Source organism: Mesoplodon bidens, assembly GCF_964165515.1.
Source record: "Mesoplodon bidens genome assembly, chromosome: 7".
NCBI lineage: Eukaryota > Metazoa > Chordata > Mammalia > Artiodactyla > Ziphiidae > Mesoplodon > Mesoplodon bidens.
Genome location: NC_138164.1, coordinates 31,803,854 through 31,819,251, shown reverse-complemented (window position 1 = coordinate 31,819,251; position 15,398 = coordinate 31,803,854). Strand labels below are relative to the sequence as shown.

The following is a 15,398-nucleotide window of genomic DNA, read 5'->3' as shown; positions in this document are numbered from 1 at the left end:
GGAGGAGAGTATTATGAATTGTTTTAAAATTGAGCTCTGTGGTTTTTTCCATAAGGAAATTACTTTACCATTCTATAATTCAGCTCAGCCCTTTGAGAAGATGTGGATAACACTGTTTTCCTTTGCCTCAAAGTGAATCATTCATTCAGACAAATACATATTGGTCATCTGCCAATGTACAAGGTACTGGTTTAAGAATTAGCTTACTTTTTTAAAAAACTTAATACTGATTTCTCTTTTAACTTCAGTATTTGTTTATAAAGAAAAAAAAATCAGTCAGGATGTATTAACCAGTATTAGTGTAGGACACAGAACATTCCTGGAGATCAGGAGACTTGAGCCCTCATCTGATTTTGCCACAGATATTTAGCAATCTGACCCTGGTGGAGGTATACCCCTTCCTGAATCAGATGGTTTCATTTCCCATAAGTGAAGAGGTTGGGTTATGTGGTCTCAGGTTTCATCTGTATCTGAGTTTTTACTGTTTGAAGATCAGATTCATGTAGCATTCTTTTCCCCACATTTTAACAATCCCTACTTGCCAGTTTGTAGACATGAGGTCCGTTTGTAGGCTGGATTAGAGTCACGCAATCAGAAGACTGTATAAAATATGTGCGTACATTTTAGAGAATAATATACCAAGTGTACTTACCTTCCAGGTAAAAATAGAATATTACAAGCATTTAGAATAGTGACTCCCAAACTTAAATGTGTATATGATACACCTGGAGATCTCATTAAGTGCAGACTATGAGTGGAGTGTGTGATTCTGTGTTTCTAACACACTTGAAGGTGATGTCAGTGTCAGTAGTCCACAGACCTCTCTTTGAGTAGCAGGGCTTTGGAATCCCTGACATGCCTCTCCACAATCATATTCCTCTCCTTCCTCTGCCTGTTCTTTTTCTTATATAGTTTTGTCAGTTATATATGTATTTCTAAAAAATACATTTTTATTGTTTTCGAAAACCTAAAGTATCAGGTCCAAACCTAGCTGTGAAAGGAAAGAGCTCTCAGGAGAAGATAAGCTGAATGAGTTTCTGATTCGTTGTGCAGCTTTAGCTTGTTACATTCACAAAAGTTCCGTCTGGAGAAATCACGTGCACAGTCCTCACACAAGCTGTTTCTGGTGTGGGGTTCGTGTTGTGCAGTCGTCACATGGCCCAGCTGGCCTCTTTCAGAGGAGCTGTGCCGCTGTGCCAGGTGGTTGCTTGATTTGTCTGCTCCTTTAGGAGTGTTAGGTATGCTGAGGGAGTGTGGAGGTGGCTGGTCTTGGGATCGTGAGGGGCTCTATACGCCCTCAGGTCTGTGGGGAGAGGCGGCTGAGCCTGACTTGGCTGAGGTGTAGGTAGGGAGCCCCTAGGAAGGAGGGAGAGGGCTGCCACATGGGCCTCAGTCAGTGTGACTTCCTCCTCTTTACAGGACACATGCGGAAGGCCAGCATCAGTGATCACGTGACACTGACAGCTGGAACAGTCATCCTGTGTGCCATTTCATGACGTTTGTGTCATAAATGTCTAGCCCCCAACATTGGCTTTGGAATACATCTCACCAGACAAAAGCCTTGGTTATATTACTAAAATACTAAAATAGTAGCATTATTATTTAGAAGAAAGAAAGAACAACCACATACTCACATAACAGCAGTTATTTTCACTTAGTAATGAGACTGTAAAATCCAAGAAGGCAGAGGCCAGATCTTTTTCTTTTTTTTTCTTTCAATCATTTCATTTTAGCACCTGACCCAGGGTCTGACTCATGGTAAACCTTTGGTTAAATTGTTGTATAAATGATATAATTTTCCTTATAAACTTATCTTTTTCACTTATGTGTATCTTTTTCTAATATAATTAATATAGTTTTACTACATATAACTACATATTGTATATAATTTGTTACTTCTCCTTTATAAAGAGGATCCTAGCAAATACTTCTGGGTTTTTATAGATATTGTAATTTTTAATAATTTTATGATTTTAAAATATTCCATAGGTTCATGTACATGAATTTATGAAATAATCTCTTTGGTACACTCAGACTGCTTCTAGTTGGTCTTTTACATTTTAACAGTGCAATAAATATATTTCTGCATATTTCACAATTTCCTTTAAGCTTCTTACTTAAAATTCGTTCTTGAAGCCACACGGAGTAATGGCAGAGGTTATCGTTTTTAATCATTATGCTCTTTGACCTTGCAGGTAGATGGATGGTAGGCGATTTCCCCCCGTTGTGGTTAACTTGGTATCTCAACTTTGCTCTGTTTCTCTCTTTCCACTTTGTCTAGATGGATGTTACTGTTGCGGCTCTTGCAGATTAGATTGGAAAGGTGTGAGTTGATCAGTATGTGAAAGCTTACGATAGGCACTGAATATTAAGTTCTAATGCTTTCAGGGCTTTGAGGAATTAAATCCAGGGTTGGGGAGTGGAGGGTGAATACTATATAGGGGTAGATGTTATGGCTCGCTACTTTTAAATCAGGAGACTTATTTAACTCCTATTGGGAATTTGATTTAAACACCAATGCTTTGTTAGGAAAACCTAACTTAGAGGACAGAGATTTATAAACAAAAATTATTTCTGTAACAACTAATGTAAAAATATAGATATATTCCCATATCCTCACCATCCAGCACTTTTTATCCTTTTACTGAGCCCCCAAATGCACTGTAAATAGTTAAAAATAACTATGTATATAATAAAGAAATAGTAGAAGACTTTGAATAATCATTCCAAACATGGAGGAATTGTGAGGTTAACGCAAGCTGTTGTACCAAGGACAGTGATCTAAGAATGTATCCCTGAGAATAATGGGTAAGGCTGGCGTGGATGGAGTGCAAGAACTATCCTTACCTGCCTTCATTAGCTTCAGTTCCACAGGGGAAGATACAAAGTTTCAGCTGTCTTTAAACCAATAAAGACCTACTGTATAGCACAGGGAACTCTGCTCAATGTTATGTGGCAGCCTAGATTGGAGTTTGAGGGAGAATGGATACATGTATATGTTCCCCTGAGTTGCTTTGCTGAGCCCCTGAAACTATCACAGCATTGTTAATTGGCTATACTCCAATATAAAATGAAAAGTTAAAAAAAAATAGCTTGTTGAAGCCCCAGTTTCAGCTTCTTCTTTATTCCTCTGATTTAATAAGAGGAATGAAGTAGGGACAGCTGTGACTCTTAGCACTGAATAATAGCCATAATACTCTCAGCCAGAGTAGCCTTGAGACTTAACATTGAGGTAACCACTGAAGATGATGACTTACAAAAAAAGCTCATCTTTTATAAGGGAGCAGTGTCAGTGCAAAATAACTTGTAGGGCTTCCCTGGTGGCGCAGTGGTTGAGAATCTGCCTGCCAATGCAGGGGACAGGGGTTCGAGCCCTGGTCTGGGAAGGTCCCACATGCCGCGGAGCAACTAGGCCCGTGAGCCACACTACTGAGCCTGCGCGTCTGGAGCCTGTGCTCCGCAACAAGAGAGGCCGTGACAGTGAGAGGCCCGTGCACCGCGATGAAGAGTGGCCCCCACTTGCCGCAACTAGAGAAAGCCCTCGCACAGAAACGAAGACCCAACACAGCCAAAAATAAAATAAATAAATAAAATTAAAAGTGTTTCTTATATCCCTTAATAAACCTACACATATACTGGTTAACAGCTGGAAAGAGATTGAAATAAATATATTTATAAAAAAAAAAAAAAAAGAAAACAAAACAAAATAACTTGTAAAGTCAAGGCATTAGCAAACTTTCTGCATATAAGTTATGGTGGTGGGAGGGGGGTGGAAGATGAGTAAGATGTCTGTTTTCAGTGTGCTTACGGTGGAATAGGGCAAAAAACAGATTTTGAGCAAAGTAAGGAAAAGAGGGTTCTGTTACTATATCAGTGTGATGACTCAACTTGTGGAAGCTGTTCCGGGAGTTTGTTAGGAACGTAAGCCTGTGTCTGTCCTGTAAATCAGCTCCACTCTTCAGCTGTCCCCATCTGCTCCCACCCTTCTGGCCTTGTGCTAGCCGGGTTGTTTGCTTGTTTTTTGGTGCCAGTGAGACAGTGCTGGCTTGGAAGGAAGCAAAATGGGATTAGTTGTCTGGGACCCAGTGGGGAATGCCTGTGGCTCAGGGAGCAGGTCAGTTGTTTCCAGAACTGAAGTTCCAAGCAGGGCAGCATCCTGTACTCTCCTTCGAGCACTTCGTTTCCATCCTACAGCAGCAAGAGGCCGTTGCTCCTCCCTCCTCTAAGGATGATTGAGCTGCCTGTGAACTTTTGATTGCTTCCTTTTATCTGCCTGCCACAGCGCTGGCCCAGTGGGAGGCCATCCAACTTAACTTACCACAGCTGTTCTAACTGCCCACTTTTTATACTACTTCATTTTTCTGGACTGAGTAAAGACATTGTGTTAGGAGTAAGTTAGGAATTGAGTGGCTGGATGCTTGGGGGTTAGAAATTGGTGATGGAGGGGAAAAGAATGCTTACAAACTGGTATAAGATTCAGGCCTCCTCCAATAATAAATTTACATGGGTAGACTGGAAACAAAATGTACCATTGTTTAACCATAATTATACAAAAGACAATACCTACTGCATTAATCCTGGTATGTGTGTGGGAATTGCTAATGTCATGTGACCAGCCCTAAAACCTTACTAGTAGGAAATAAAAAACTATCTCTACAGAAAATAAAACACTATTCTTTTGAAAACTCTTTACAGTAGTTCATTCGAACAAGTAGAAGCTCAAAGATATTACTGTGAATCTGTCTGAGGCTGTGGTTTTTGTTATGCATATTTAGTGCCTATAATTTGAAATCACTTTTAACCAAGTCTTAAAAAAAAGTCTACATTATCCTGTGTGCCACAACTAAAGATCCTGTGTGCTGCAACTAAGACCTGGCACAGCCAAATAAATAGATATTTAAAAAAGGAGGGTAAGTGAGACAATAATAATAAGTAGATTTGTGGAGAAACACTCTCAGTGATTTTCATAATTTTTAACACTAAAGAACACAATTTTTCTTAGAACAGATAATGTAAATGTATGTTCGTCATTTGCTTTCTAAGAGCATGGCTTTGGAATCAGACGGAAGTTAAAATCTCAGCTTCACCACACACTAGTCAAGTAATTTCAGATAATTAACTTCCCTAAGCTTCAGGTTCATCATTGGAAAAGTATGAGAATAGCCTACTTCATAGGATTCATGGAACAGTTAAACAAGAGGAGGCAGAGAAGGAGTATAGAGCCTGGCACACACTAATTGCTCAGTGCTCATTGCTGTGCTTTAAAGGTTTTTTTTTTTTTTTTTTTTAAAGCTTAAGCTCATCTCTTTCTGTCACTTGTGACCTCATGTATGGAGAAGTGAAAATAAATTATATGGAGTTTATGTAAATACACCTGTCAGTTATTGACTATCCTTGCATGTATTTTTATAATATTGCTTTTTTTATATTGAGGTATAGTTGATTTATGATATTATATTAGTTTTAGGTGTATGACATAGTGATTAAAAATTTTTATAGATTATACTCCAGTTATTATAAAATACTGGCTATATTCCCTGTGCTGTACAATATATCCTTGTAGCTTATTTACATAGTAGTTTATACTTCTTATGAATATTGCTTTTTGTTTAGAAATTTTAATAAACTTGTCTAGTGGAAAAAAAAGTCTACATTAAAAACAAAATCAGATATTGTTAGTCACGCTGAACCGGTGCCAATAAAAATATTAGTCATTAATATGAGGCAAAGCTCATTCATTCTATGTAATCTTGGAAACCATTGGAAAGTCCAGTTGTGGTTTTCCATAAATAGCTTGGCTAGTGATGTTGTGTGATGGCCTATTGTAGTGCTCAGGAAAGTCTTGGACAATGTGAACTTTGCACTCAAGAGATTAAACATTTACCAAGAAGAAGAGTCAGTTTGCTAGTAAATATTCTAGGTGGGGACTTATTCCTTTAGACATACCTAAACAGAAAATTCCTGTGGTAGAGACAGGCTACATACAAGCACTTGTCAACTAAGGTTATGGCTCCCAACTCTGAGTGGAGAAATGGGTCCATGAAGTAGGTCATTCAGATCAAAATATATTTCATAATATTGATAATTGTACAGATAGTTCTGACTTAACTCATGTATTTGTGTTCAGGTATTTACTCTGTTTTGAATACAGATATGCACACATAGCAATAACAATGGTTAGTGCTTAATAGTTCTTAGAATGAAGAGCATGTTATGTCTTTTTTTTTAAACCCTTACAAATCTTATGTGTACAGATTGACGGATGGTAACTCAAACCGAACCAAGTTTTGTATACTGCATTGGCTGGAATGTGCCTTATGCTTTGAATTCTTTTCTGTTCTTTTGGAAAATATGTTGAAAGGTGAGACTATAGGAAATTAATTTAAAATAGTGACATTTTAACTCACAGGGACTTTATTGAATCTTCCTGAGCAAACAGTGCTTTGCCCAGGTGCAAATATTTGTTGTTAGATTACCTCTCTGAAGCTGGGTGTGCATCAGTGTAATACAGTGGTTAAGTGAAATCGCCTAGACAGAAGCCTGAGAGTGACCACTGATGCTTGCTCAGAGGGTGTGAAGTAGAAGACATTTTTCAAGGGAGTGGTTGAAAAATTTTTTTCATTTTCTTTGTTAGAGGAATTACTGGGGGAAAGTGCATAAATCTTTTACCAAATAAATTCATTCACTTCAAGGATGCATCTGTTAGGTCTAATGGAAAGGTAGTATTTGATCCAGTTTTCCAAGTGATAAATAAGAATATGGTCTAGTGTGAGAAGTATGGCAAACAGTTTGCTTTGTGTGTTTTGAAGGGATTCCTTTATAGAATAGAAATACTTTGAGAGATAGTAACCTGTATTTCAGGTTAAAAAGAACTAATATATTTATACACCCCAGGAAATGCACTTAAACAATCATAAATTATTTTAGCTAAGAAAAAAACACACCTATTTTCTTCAAGTTAAACTAATAAAATTCAACTATTAAGCTATTAAATTGAAAATGCTTCTGTAAAGATTTTCTTCAGAATTCAGTTATGAGCTACAGATACTCATCCATACAGATCACTACTACCATTTGTCTGATGATATTAGGATGCATAAGGTAGAGTGTGGCCATGAGACTCTTCTTGGGCATCTCTTAGGAAAAAGTTAGCAAACCAGACGCAATGCCATTACCAACCACAACTGAACTCTTGAAAAAAAAGACCTGTGATTTTATTAAATTCTAGGAAACAAATTACCTTCTCATTTGCTGAATCAAAAGAAAATCCATCCGTTATTACGAACCCTCATTACAACCCACTTAAATGTGGTTATATAAATCAGGAAGTCCTCTATTAAAGTGGAACATTTCCAAATGCCTAAATTGTTTATATAAATAACATTTTCTTTTGAACTCTGTAGAGGAAGCATATTTGACTTTTTATGGCTCTCAGTTGGACAGTTGAATTATTGTTTTCCATTTTCTTTTACCACCCTTATTTTTGCACCCACACAGAAACCACCCACAATTAAGGATTGAAACAGCTGGGAAAGTTGCACATTTCAGGTGGAGTTCCTCTCTTTAAAAAAACACACCACTTGAGAGATATGTTCTCATCATATTATCTCTGTATTTTAAAGAACTTTATTTGATTTAATTTGAAGTTCAAAGGTTTAGATTGTTTTTCCAGAATCTGAAGTTAAAAAAAAAATTCAGAAACTTATCATGTTAAAAGTCACATCTCAAAGAAAAAAAATTGCCTTTTAGTTTATCGATATACGTTAATCCCCTGAAACCCCTTTCTGTCTTTTGTGATTTGTTTTGCTGAACAAAAAGTGGCTGTCTTTTTCACAGAGAAATCAGTCTCTTACTCCTCCAGTAAATTATATGGTGTCTGAGGTCAGAAAGTTTTCTCACATTTCTATTCCTGCAAAATTCTTTAGCACCTTATTTGTAGCAGAAGCTTAGTAAATATCTGTTGCATAGATAGTCCCCCTGGAAAACCTAGTAAACGTTTCTAGAAACAAATCACTTTAAGGTGCATAAATAAAATTTTAGAGTCATATATTAAAAAATAAAATGTAAATATTTGGGTACATCTAGAATGATTCTTTTCAGTATGGTAATAAACTAAATTTTGAGAGGGAAAATAGTTCATATATAGTCATCCCTCGATATCCACAGCAGATTGGTTTCAGGAGCTTTCATGGATAGCGAAATCCTTAGATGCTCAAGTCCCTTATGTAAAGTGGTGTGGTATTTGCATATAACCTACACAGTCCTCTTGTATATACTTTAAATCATCTCTTGCTTACTTATAATACCTAATGCAATATAAATGCTATGTAAATAGTTATAAATATGATATAAGTGCTATATAAATAGTTGCCAGCATGTGGAAAATTCAAGTTTTGCTTTTTGAAACTTTCTGGAATTTTTTTTCCCAAGTATTTTTAATTCACAGTTGGTTGAATCTGAGGATGCAGAACTGGATACAGAGAGCCAACTGTATTTATATATAAATACACAAACACAGACACACACATATATATGCCATTGCATTATATGCCATTGCATATAATTGAGAATGATTTAGAACAAATATCTTAATATTTGTAAATGTTTCAAACCAGAGCTAAATATTGTAATATTCTTTAGTTTATTATTCAATGTTTATTGACTATTTGTTAGGTGACAAGCTCTGTGCCAGTCCCCAGGGACCTGGTGGTGAAAAGAGTAGTCAAAGCTTTTGCCCTCATGGAGTGTACAGACTAAAGAATAAGATGGTAGCAATATCCTTCCTTCAGGGATAACATGCCTTAAAAAAGGCTTATTTCAGGGTGAGTGGATAGAGAGTGAAAAGAGAATTTTATCTATGGTTAGTGACTTATAAGAGCTCAAAAACATTCAACAAAATGATTAGACAATGAAATAAATGCTCTGGCCCAATATAACTTGGGTTGCAGGAATATACAGTTGATTCTCATTATCCACAGATTCTGTATTTGCAAATTTGCTTCCTCTACAATTTGTTGGTGTCCCCCAAATCAGTACTCCTGGCACTTTTGTGGTCATTCGTGGTCATCTGTAGAGAGGTGAAAAAGTTGAGTCGTCTGACTCATGGAGAATCTACTGTATAAAATATGGTGCATTTTATAGGTGCATGAGGCAGCCTTGACTCATTGAAGGCGAATACGATAGATTTTTTGCTCTTCTATAAGAGCAATAGGCTAAAGTGTATTAAAGAGGAAAATTCAGTTGGGGCTTTGTTATTATGCAAAAAATTATGACAAAAGTGTCATCAAGAGTATGCCATGCTTCAGGCTTAAATTTATAAACTAACCATATGATTCCAATTTTACCAACGCCATTCTATTCATACCTAAAATAAAAGAGATGTACTCCAACTGTGGTTCTGTGGGTCAATGCAAGTGTATTAAAACAAACAAATAAACAAACCAGGTATCCATAGGTTACATTATAAAATCAAGCTACCCATGCCCCATTTTCTCCTGGGCACAAACCCAGAGATATGGCCAAGTTCCACCTTGTAAGAAAATCTCATCTGGGGCAGCCTTCTTCCAAAGGCAGTCAGAGTAATCTTTTTAAAATGCAAAGATGAGGTCATTTCTCTGATTAATGCCCTGAAATGGCTTCTCATTGTCTTCAGGTTGAAATTCCACATCCCTATTATGGCCTATTAGGTCTTGTCTACCTGCCCATAACCTTCACACATGCCATTTTTTGTTGTTGTTGTTAGATGGAGGTGAAAGTGTGGAAAATTTTATTATCATTCAGTTTTAAAAGCTTTATACCTGTGGTACACCAAGGGGAAGGGGTTCTTAAAGAAGTGACTCTTTGGGTCTGGTCCCTGGTTTAGGAGTTGTGGAGCTTTGGTATGTGTTTGTTAAGTGCTTTAAGAATTCACGACCTTGGTCCCGGGCGGGTAAGGTTGTGCCACTTTCTTCTTCCTGGAGGATAAAAAGAGGACGTTGAGGTTGATGATAACAATTTTGGTGTCTGGGATGGTGAGAAGATTTATTAGAGGCTCCAAGACTCCAGCCTGGACAAGCTGGATCAACTGGTCCACGGTGCCCCCAGTTGTGAAGTTAGCCACTGTCCAGACAGCCTCTTACTGGGCTTTAAATTCTCCATTTTCTGGAACAGCCACCAAGGGAGGCAGCGCACTGCAAGCTATCAGATGCTGGATGTGCTGGCGGGGCCCCGCAGCCACATCACTTACGGCCCAGGCTGCCTCCTTCTGGATGGAGGAACGGGGGTGTGTGAGGAGCTGGGGCCACACAGCCACGATGGCCGTGTCCAGGGCCAGCTGGGTCTGGTGGTCCGTCCCCGTGACACAATGTTCCCCACTGTGCAGAGAGAGGGGGTCAAGACCTTGAGTTCTGAGCTGCTCATGAGTCGACCAGCCTGGGTAGGACCCCTGTGTCCACCACTTGGCTGATATGTGCATCGCAGCCATCGTTGAGGTAGGACAGGGCCCAGCAGCTGTCCGAGAGGACCTCTCCGTCTGGGTGCCATAGTGGGTGGAAGAGGGTGGGCAACATCTGCTTCACTGTGTGATCGGAAGGGTACGGGTTCTTGTTCCAGCACAGGTTGGACAAGGTCCACGCGATGTTGCACAGGAATGTGACTGGTATACTTGATGAAACCAGGGTCAGCAGATGTGGAATGGCATCACTTGAGATAATGTTGTCTCTGAATTCTGGTCCATCATCTGTTATGTTACCAAGGGCCCACACTGCCTGTTCACACACAGTCATATGAGTGGAAGACAGGAGCTCAACCAAGGGCTGGATGGCCGCTCCTTCCACAACGGCGCGAGTCAGCTCTGAAGTCCCCGAGGCAATATTGGTCAGAGCCCAGGCTGCCTCGAGCTGCAAACGGGGATGAAGGGATGACTTCAGGAACAGAAACATGTTTTATTGCATATTGGTAAATATTAGGTATCAGAAAGGTAAGCCGTGGCCCATGTGTGTGGTAGGTGCATAGTTTCTACCTTTGTTGGTTAATTTCCTGCTTTGTTTAATAGAGTTCATCCACCCATGTTGAATATCATGTAAATTCTGCATCCACTTTGAAAACAGCTTTTGAAGATAGTACTGTGTCACAGTTGTCTTCTTGGTGTGGAGTAGTTTCTATCTTTGTATTGGGGAGCTGCATTTCTTTAGTTCTAGGATAATTCATGTACCTTCTTTATGTACATGTGGAGGTGGGAAGATGAGAAGTTGCACAGTCTGTTGTTTTTTTTGCTTGTCTGTTTTGTTTTTTTGAATTATCAGAAAGAGCTACTTCTGACAGAAATGTTGGCCTGGTTTCATAGAATTGCAAGTTTAGTATCGTAGAGTAGAAAGAGACCTTGGAGAACATGGGAGCTAAATCTGTCATTTTGATTTAGATGCAGGTGAAATGATTTTCTAAAGTCACACAAGTATTAGAACCTTGATCACCTGGCTCCTGGGTCAGAACTTTGAGTTTACTTGTTCATTCATTCAATAAAGCACTTGTGATTTGTTAGACACCATTGGGTGCTGAAGACACATCATGTGCAAAACAGAAAAAAAAAAAAAATCCCCACCCTAATGGGTTTGCCATTAGTCAGAGGAGTTAGACGATAAAATACATAACTTCATTTTATATTATTAGACCATAAGTGCTATAGAGATACAAAAAGAAGGGAGATTAGTTAAAATTTTTCTTTAGTATTTTTAATATACAGATATCTAATTTCAAAAGAGTGGTATTACTGTAAACTGCTTATAAAATGAACCTCATTTTACCCTCCATTCCCTGTGTGATCAATCAAATTTATACGACTATGTAAACATTGACCTATTTCTGGATTTGAAACCATTTGGTGCAAAAGGTGTAAAGGTATCTTCTTAGCTGGAGTACAAGGATTGGGAGCCACAGAATATCGCAGAGGGCTTGCCACTTAGTCTCAAGTTTACTTTACATGTCCTCAGGAGACACTTGAGGCTTGTGATTGAAGTAGCCCTTTAGGAGGTTTATTCTGGATACAATATATGTGATGAATTATAGCATGGAAGTCTTTGCCAGTTCAGAGTTGAGTCAAGGATTGCCTTCATCAGCATTTTTTTTCCATCTTTATTGGAGTATAATTGCTTTACAATCGTGTGTTAGTTTGTGCTTTATAACAAAGTGAATCAGTTATACATATACATATGTTCCCATATCTCTTCCCTCTTGCGTCTCCCTCCCTCCCACCCTCCCTATCCCATCCCTCTAGGTGGTCACAAAGCACCGAGCTGATGTCCCTGTGCTATGTGGCTGCTTCCCACTAGCTACCTATTTTATGTTTGGTAGTGTATATATGCCCATGCCACTCTCTCACTTTGTCACAGCTTACCCTTCCCCCTCCCCATATCCTCAAGTCCATTCTCTAGTAGGTTTGTGTCTTTATTCCCGTCTTACCCCTAGGTTCTTCATGACATTTTTTTTTTCTTAGATTCCATATATATGTGTTAGCATACGGTATTTGTCTTTCTCTTTCTGACTTACTTCACTCTGTATGAGAGACTCTAGGTCCATCAGCATTTTTTTTAATGGACCAAGAGAGAACATTTTTAAATATGAGTGAAATAATAAAAGTACAGTTTCAATTTTGACATCAAAAGGTTTGGACCAGAAAGGCAATAGTCCTGGAGACTGTATCTGGAATAAGTGAGTTAGGAGGCAGGACGTGGGCACCCAGAGACTAACGAAAACTCACTGGCAAAAGGCAAGGACAGCATATGAGCAATGGAGACAGCCTTGCGGTGGGGGAGGAGGAAAGCAAGAAAATAGTTGAATAACAGGCCTACAAAAGAAAGAAAAGCTTGCCTTGGATAGTTATCAAGGAATATGTGGCTGGGAAAAAACAGCTTAATTCAGAGTAATTTCTCAGTCATTGAGAGAATTCAGGATAGTTGCTGAGTCATGATTCGGAGGGCTGTGGAGAGAAGAGCTTTCGGGTTCTGCTTGATTCTTAGGACTCAGACATAGTGTTCTGTTTCTTCCATTACCAAGAGGGCCACAAGTAACTACTTCTGCCATTGAAAGTACAGATGTGCTTCAGGCAAGGAGCATTCTTACAAATCTTATTTTAAACAATTACACACACACTCACGCGTATCTACTGTTTTCTATTTAAATGTGTTTTTAACTCTTAATTCCTCACACAAAGAGCATGCATTCCTCCCCCCCCACCCCCGCCACAAAGTCAGCAGTTGCCAAGCTGCCTAGCATCAGAATCAAGTATGGGGAGCCTTAAAATTTTGATTCTTGGGCTCACCCCCAGACCTGAACTAAGGTAGAATCCTCTGGGTTGAGACATTAGGAGCCTTTCATTTTATGGAGATTCGTGTTGTCTGATGCAGCCTGGGAAAAAGTGCTACTCTAAACAATATACTTGTGCTTTATACTGAGGGAGGGAGGCACAACTGGGGAAGGTACTAAAACTGGGAAAAGGTCTGTTCCAGAGGAGTGCTTTGTGGGTCACCAGATCCTTGATGCCTAGCATTTTCCAGTGGAGCCACTGAGGCTATAGAAGCCATGTGTTTGCGGGGAAACCTGGTCATTGTTGCCCCATTTTTCCTTCACAGCCTGAAAAAAGGTTTTGGTTTATGCAGAACAAATTGGTCTATCTATCTATTTATCTATCTATCTATCTATCTTAGAATGAGTGATAGTGTTTATGGGCCAGTGTAGATGCTGTGCAGATTACTCAGGGATGAAGGAAAAAATCAACTTTTCAAATTAAAATCCCATATAAGGTGTCATTTAGTTCATGTTGACTTTGGATTCTCTGGAATTCTCTACTAATAATATCTTCTGAGTGCAAAGAACCTTATGGGTAATTTGGTACATGCAACATGAATAAGATCTTCTTGTACCCTTATTAATAGAAGGGGGTCCAAAAATAGCTTTATGATATCATCACTATATTACTCAGGAGAATGTGCTGAGTGCTTTAGATAGAGTAGTAAGAACAGAAATGCTGTGAGAGCACCAAAGCTGGAGAAGGGACATCAGAAGATGCTTAAAAAGAGGATGTTATTTGAGCTGAGTCCCAATGTCTAGGTAAGATACAGCTTAGGAAATGTATTGGGTTAGCCAAAAAGTGCCTTTGGTTTTTAAGTAAAAATAAAAGACACATATTTCATTTTCACCAAGAACTTTATTGAACAATGTATTCACACTTTTGTTCCACTACCTTCTGCCATTTTTCAGGCAACTTCATAATTCCATCTTCCCAAAACTTTTTATCTTTTTGAGCAAAAAACTGTTCCAAGTGCCTTTTACAGTCTTCCGGGGGATTGAAATTTTTTTCCACTAAGAGAATTTTGTAAAGACCTAAATAAATGGAAATCCAAAGTTTCAATGTTTGGTGAATACGGTGGATGAATCAGAACTTCCCAGCCAAGCTGTAACAGTTTTTGCCTGGTCATCAAAGAAACATACAGTCTTGCGTTATCCTGATGGAAGATTATGTGTTTTCTGTTGACTAATTCTGGATGCTTTTCGTCAAGTGCTGCTTTCAGTTGGTCTAACTGGGAGCAGTACTTGTTGGAATTAATCGTTTGGTTTTCCAGAAGAAGCTCATAATAGAGGACTCCCTTCCAACCCCACCATATACACAATATCACCTTCTTCGGATGAATACTGGCCTTTGGTGTGGTTTGTGGTGGTTCATTTTGCTTGCCCCACAATCTCTTCTGTTCCACATTATTGTAGAGTATCCACTTTTCATCACCCATCACAATTTGTTTTAAAAATGGAACGTTTTCATTATGTTTCAGTAGAGAATCACATGTGGAAATACAGTTAAGAAGGTTTTTCTTGCTTAACTTACGTGGAACCCAAACATCAAAGCGATGAACATAACCAAGCTGGTGCAAATGATTTTCAGTGCTTGATTTGGGTATTTTGAGTATGTCGGCTATCTCCTGCGTGGTATAACGTTGATTGTTCTCAATTAATGCCTTGATTTGATCGCTATTAACTTCAACTGGTCTACCTGACCATGGAGCATCATCCAGTGAGAAATCTCCAGCATGAAACTTCGCATACCTCTTTTGACACATTCGATCAGCCACTGCACCCTCTCCATACAGTGCACAAATCTTTTTTGCATTTCAGTTGTATTTTCACCTTTCTTGAAATAATAAAGCACAGTATGCCAAAAATGTTGCTTTTTTTCTTCCATATTCAGTATTAAAATGGCTACACAAAAATTCACCAGTTTTGATAAGTCTTTTTTAAAATGCACTCTGATATGACAGCTGTCACATAAAATCTAACAAAATTGTTTCAAATGAAGTTAAAGACAACTAAGTGCTACTAGAGCCATCTTACGGGAAAACAATGAAAGAACCTTTTGGCCAACCCAGTAGTTA

The 15,398-nt window shown here is 38.7% G+C and overlaps 1 protein-coding gene and 1 pseudogene across 4 annotated transcripts in view; one reads left to right on the top strand and one right to left on the bottom strand.

Moving 5' to 3' along the window:
* ARHGAP42 (Rho GTPase activating protein 42) overlaps positions 1-15,398 on the top strand; it is a gene marked incomplete at its 3' end in the record, with an annotated part of 300,025 nt that overhangs the window by 71,105 nt on the left and 213,522 nt on the right. The gene's annotated exons all lie outside the window — the stretch shown is intronic.
* LOC308620056 (importin subunit alpha-8-like) lies at positions 9,825-10,919 on the bottom strand (annotated as a pseudogene). Its single transcript has one exon. The product of its transcript is annotated as an importin subunit alpha-8-like (transcript).